This window comes from Theropithecus gelada, chromosome 14 (assembly GCF_003255815.1).
Source record: "Theropithecus gelada isolate Dixy chromosome 14, Tgel_1.0, whole genome shotgun sequence".
Lineage (NCBI taxonomy): Eukaryota > Metazoa > Chordata > Mammalia > Primates > Cercopithecidae > Theropithecus > Theropithecus gelada.
Genome location: NC_037682.1, coordinates 82,318,566 through 82,325,286, shown reverse-complemented (window position 1 = coordinate 82,325,286; position 6,721 = coordinate 82,318,566).

The window sequence follows — 6,721 nt, the reverse complement described above, 5'->3', positions numbered from 1 at the left end:
ACCCCTCATCCCCAGCCCAGCTCTTAAAAGCTCTCCAGTCCTGTGTTTTAAGTAGAGTTGAGCTTGAAGTGGTTCAGGCCTTTCTCCACCATTGCGACTGTCTTAAATAGTCTTTCCTGCCTTTGATTTTGTCCAATACAGTTTTGCTTTGACAGAAATGAGATCAGAAAACATCAAACAACAAATTAAAGAGCTTGATTCTTTTATTATGCAATGTGAAAACAGCCACTAGTTTTAAGCAAAAGTAAGGACCATATAATTTAGAAAGATACTTTTGGGGACAATGTAGAAGAAAGATAGAAAAGTAGGTAAAGGACATATTGAGAGCACAAAAGGATCTGAAATTGGTTGGATTTGAAAGACAAGTTAGAAAAAAAATTCAAATCTGAAAATATAAGGTTTATAAGTTAACTGAATGGATGGATACTGATGTCATAAATTGTTTTTCTTTCTACCTGTTTTTCTTGCCTGAAATGCTCTATTACCAACCTTCTCCATATGGCAAATTTCTTCAAGATCTTCCTTATATGTTATTTCATCTTTGTGGGTTTCCCTCATGCTTCCAAGTGTAATTAGTTGTTCCTTCCTATGGATTCCAGAGTTCTTTAGACATACTTGCACACTGTGATGTCTATTATCCTGATTGTCTATTTGTTCACTTGCTAGTGTGCCACATTTTATGTAGAAGAAAATGACTATGTCTTATTCATATTTGACCTTTCAATGTCTAGCATTGTACCTATTATGTAAAAGTTAAAGTCACAGGAATAGGCAAGTAAGAATAATGATGAAGTCACAAGTCTATAAGTGAAAATAAAAGGAGGCTGGTTGTCATGGTATGTTGCAAGGGAAGGAACATGGATGATCATGGAAGAAAGACCCGTGGTTTCTGTTTTAATGTAACAAGTAATATAATATTTGAAGTTACAAAAGCCGGAGGATTTGAAATAAAACAGAAGCAGTAAAAGGAAATTTTTAACAAAACTGACTGAAAGTTGAACTGTAACTATTAATAAATAGAGTCACAGGGAATACCTCCAGAGGACTTGGAAGATGAGTGAATGCACAGATCTCTAAAAATACATGGAAACAACCTAGCCCTTGGAGATGTGATGTTATGGTGTGACTGCAGAGTTGCATTAAGAAGCAAATATTACATTTCATTAAGAAGCAGAGTTGCATGGAAAAGCATTAATATGCAAAGATATTTAAGAAAGGTTTGTCTTAGGATAGATACATCTACCTTTACTTTTTAGAGCGAGGAGAAAATTAACCACTGAAGGCAAGAAGAAGGGCTACATCATTGGAGAGGCCAAAGACGAAGTTGAGATCATTGCTGAGCTTTGCTAAGGAGTTATTTCAGCTGCCTTAATAGAGGAAGAAAATTGACACATGCTGGGATTGTAAGATTGTTGCATAAAGTTGTGTGTGAATGGACTATCCTTATAATATTTTGGAATCTCAAATTATTGCTATGTGGGACTCAACATATTAGAAAGAACTCAATGTTTGTTAATTTGAATTGAATTGCTACATAATCTGTAGTATAGTGATTTATTTTAAATACATGACTTCAATCTTGGTTATATAGCCTTATTTAATCAATTATCTAAGTAAAATGTTTCCTATAGAAAATACTAATTAAACAATTTAATGATCTGTCTACATACATAAGGGATAAATTAGCCCAATAGCTAGCATATAATAGCTATTCAAAGAAAAAACTAGTTCCCTCGCCTTGTCTTTTCTTCCCTGTAACAAAAGCACCTAAGGAAATAACCAATATGCTATTATACTTCAATAAATACTGGAGTGAAATATAGAATATTTGCTAATATTTAAACTAGGACAATTATAAATAAAACCTAATTCAAATACAAATATTCTTTAAGAAATTTGAAGTTTTCTGAACTTAATTATATATAACTATATACATAATATGCATATATATTATATACACATTATATAAATGTATATAACTATATACATAATATGTATCATTGCACCGTATACATGGTATAAAAAAATTGAATGATCCCAAAGTAATATATTTAATAAAAATTGGTAAATATATTGTTAAAGAATAGAATGTTGCAACATTTTCTATCTTTGAAATTAAAAATTACAAATTCTGGGTAGCTGGCATCATAATTGACCCATCTGAAGAATCTATACCTACCTTTCAGTGAGTTTTTGCTCTTGTGAGACATATAATTTTTTTTATTAATTTTTAATCATGTATTTATTGCTTTGATGAGTTTGCTTAAGTAAAAAGAATTGTATTAAATTTATTAAGCCATTTAAGATTATATGCCTGTTTGACTCCACTTCAAAAAAACAAAAAAGTCATGGTATAAAATTGACATCCCACAAATAGTTTAGCTAAGAAAGATACTATAAAACAAAAATGTTATTGTTATCTAGTAGGTATAGTATAATAGATAATGAAGATTAATGGCATATTTAATGATATTGTACTTATGATAAACATGCCCATCATTATAAGTTCAACCATGGCAGAGAGAAATATCTCAGTATATGAAAATGTTAAAGTTAAAATGACACCTGAAAGTCGCCCAATTAAATTATTCTTGCCACAGATGAGTGCACTGCATCCTTTAGATATTAGGTTTTATGTGCAAGTTTTCAAAGCAAGTTAACAACATAGCCAACCTATACCCCAGGATACTATGATATCAATCCAGTTTCTTACTCTCTCTCAGTCCCAGTTTTTCTCAGCTGTAAAAATAGAGTAAAAATACCTTAAGATCTTATTTTAAAGGAAGAAATGAGATTTCCTAAGTCCCATATTAAATGATTGTTGCTAGTCTTATTATGCCACCTGCCCCAAATTAATATCATTATTCTTTCCCAGCCTCAACTGGGGAGTATTAACAGTAAGAGAAAACAATAATCTGAATTCAGGAGCAATCTATTTTCTAAATATCTGTGGTTAATTTATTCAATGAATGTAATCAAAACATTTCTCATAACTTTATTTTCTCCAAAAGCAGAAATAAGAATTAGTATAATTACCTTTTGTAATATGATAAACTTGATAGACTGTTTGCATTTCCTTATCTATAAAGCAAACTGGTACGCAAGATAAACAAAAACCTTATAGCTGATTTTCCTGATTTTCCAACACATCAAGGTAGTTCTATTTATCTCAAGATTGGGAGTAGGTGAAAAATCTTTACATATTCAGTTTAGTATTAAAATAAAATTTCCTTTTGTTATATTGATTTATTTATGTAATAAATAATACTTTACAGGAAATAAGGAAACAAGGAGAAAACAAAATCAAACATATTAGGCCGTAATAACTGATTAAAACTTTAAAACTCTAAAAATTCCACAAAAAAATAGAATCATTGCTGAAAACAATCATTTCATTCAGTTAATCCTGTACTCAACATTTAAGTTAGTCATTTTCTATCATATGAAAATTATAAAATTCAAGAGTATATTATAAAATTAAACAGTCTTAATCTTGGGTGAAGAATATTATTTAAGTGAAATACCAATTACCTTCTATTTCTCCTTTTGGGCAAGACTGAAAAAGGATCTTCTCTTCCCAAACCAGGGATTAGGTCCCAAAAAAGATCAAAATGCTACAACAGGACCAAAAAACAACTGGGTCTAAACAGGTGTTATAAGCAAATCTAGGCAAGTTTAATGGAGATGGATAACAACAATAAAAGGATTAGAAAATAATGAGAAGCAGAAGAACTGGGATAGAGAAAAAGAAGAGGTAAAGATGAACAACCAAGCACATTGAGAATCAACTCAGTTATACTCAAAAGTTTTCTTTTCCTTGCCTCTTATGAGTGATGCAATCTCTTCTTTCAAATCCATGAAAAAACTCATGTGAAAACAAGCCTTCTATATAAAAAATACCATAACTAAAGTCTTATTATTTGATATTTAATTCATGGCCATTTTACTGTCAAAATTTAATTTTAGCTACAATATTTGTAAAGGTATTCTATTTGTATAAACAAAATCACTTAAAAGAACTTAGAGCCTTCCTTAATTGCTTGCTAACTTTATTTTATAAATATTGATAAATGAAACAGTTAGGGACCTGACAGGAAGGACCTGGCACGCTCAAACAGAATAATTGAGGCTCGCAATATGGAAACTATTTATACATGTGTAGGTAGGGACAGAAACTCAACAGTGTGTGTGAAGTACTCTGGAAATGGCAACAGCAGGGATACGCTATTACCCACAGCCCTTAGTATGCCTTAATTAATTGTTGTTACCCAAGAAGTACTAGGAGCTTCAGGCAAGGGCTATCTGAGAGGAACTATGGATTTTTAAAAGGTATGTAGTCAATTTCTAGTGACCCTGCAGAGAACACCAAGGGTACCATGACCTTGAGGTCTTTTACAACCTAATTATTTGGCTGGTAGCTCCCAACAGCCAAACCCAGTTGGAAGCTAGAGGAGTAGAGAGCTTGTTAGTGCAGTCCATATAGGCCAGGCTTCTGGAGCAGAAAGCAGAAAGAAAACTGGAGAGTGGATCCACATGGGCACACATTACATCCAGAAAGGTGCTACTATAATAGCATGGGTTTATGTCAATCTGAAGACACCCCTACCTAAAACCTAAAATTTTAGCCATGACAAATGGCCATTGAATATGGTAGCAGAGAATACAATGGGGAAAGGAAAATATTAAGTAAAAAAGCAGTACTGCTGCAATCCCTGCATCAGTAATCATAAGGTCTAATTTGGTAATGAGAATTTCCTTCTACTGCAAAGTACATGCTTTCTGTCATTTCTGGCATCACCTCTGCAGGAAATGTTTGTAAACCTACTGGGTTAAACCAAAACTTCATTCTTGTAATGCCTGAGTCCTTGGTGATCCTGTTTTTATTGGCCTGATTGAATTTTCTAGTGATCAGGACTGTTGGGCAAGAAAATACTGGGAAGCACCCCAATGAATCCTATAGATCCTAGACATGGTTCTTATTGTCCCACTGATGGCAGTGGCAGGTCCTCTGGAGTGGCTGCTGCCATCACGCCAGTTACAGCAGAGCGGCATGGCCAGAGCTGCATGCTCCATTGAGCCAGTGGCAGCTGGGGACAAACAGGAACCCAGGACCGATCCTGGAGGTTGTTGCGGCCTGACCGTGTGTGCACACATTCCGGGCAGTGCTGATAAACGAGCCCCCTGCCACCTCAGGCCCTCTGGACTTTGGGCTCCAATGAACATAGGAGGAAAGGTGAGAGGTTACTAAGGGCAGCTCAGTGCTGGCCTGCAGGAGCCCCTTGGCGCCTGCAGCCTGGGTGCCATGAATGGCAGCAGAAAGCAGACAGGTTCCTGGGTGAAAGGAGGTAGGTCCTCCGTGAGGCCCCACCTTTGGGCAGGGAGGTCCTGAAGGCTGAGAGCCAGGCTGCCAGTCCCACAGACAGGAATGAGAACTTGTGGTGCCTTTTCTGGGCCCACCCATGGCTGCCCATGGATCAATCAGTGCACACTTATTCCCATCTGAGGCCCATAAAAGCCCTGGGCTCAGCCAGAGGTGAGCAAACATCCAGGTAACTAGCTGCAGAGAGGAGTCACCTGGTCTAGGGCATCCTGTCTGCTGAGAGCTGCGCAGACAACAGGACAACCAGCTGTAGAGAGGAGCTCACCTCTAGACTAATAGCTGAATGCTTGTGGGGATGACTTGCTTAGTAGAGAGGGGCTACCCTCTCTGCTAGGAGCTGGACACTCATCAGGAAACCTTCACTCTGGAAAGGAGCTGCACCCTGCAGGTTTTCTCTGAGCTGTTCTATTGCTCAATAAAGCTCCTCTTCATCTTGCAAACCCTCCACTTGTCTGCATATTTCATTCTTCCTGGTTGCAGGACAAAAACTTGAGACCCACCAAATGGTGAAGTTAAAAGAGCTGTAACAGAAATAGGGCTGAGACATGCCCCTTGCTTGCCACTTGGCAGTCAAAGGAAAGGAAAGAAGAGCTGCAGTCCTTTGGGGAAGCCAGACTTGGGAGTTCCCTGATCCAGGGCTGTGACTTCCTCTTTGGGGCCCTGCAGTCATCTCCAAGCTTTTGGGCACCACCATGTCCTCACTGCCAGCCATGGAAGCTGCTTGAAGGGCACCTGTTCTGGTTGCAGCCTCACAGAAAGCCATTGCCCATGCTGGCACCTGGAGCTGCCTGCCCCACTGCAGCAGCCTGCATGTCTGACTGTGCACAGTCACTAGCCCCACACTCACTCACACAACCCTTGCCAATCCACACCTGACTCACCCTTGACAGGTGTGGGATCCAGGTTAGTGGCATAAACTAAGCACAGCCTGCCTGGTCACATGAGCAGAACAAGCCTAGCAGGCCTGACCAAAACTTGGACAAAATCATCACTGGCCACAGAGGTTTCTAGCCAGAAGAGCAACACCTGAAGGATCCTGTAACACCATTGTTAAGTGGAAATATTTACTCCCAGTGTGCATATTGGTTTCAAGGCAAAAGGAAAATCAAACAGCCAATTAAATGAAACCCATTACTGTATTCACTAGTGGAATTATTCTTTCCTTAGGCAGTAGATATCTCAATGTGTCACTTGATATAATAGTGAAATGGGCCATTTTTAAACACTTTGGTCCCCAGACCTATCTGATATGATTATGGGGGGAATGTCACAATATATTGGATGCTGGTTAAAGGCATTTATTAAATCTTTATTACTTGTTGAGACAGTATCACAAATTTA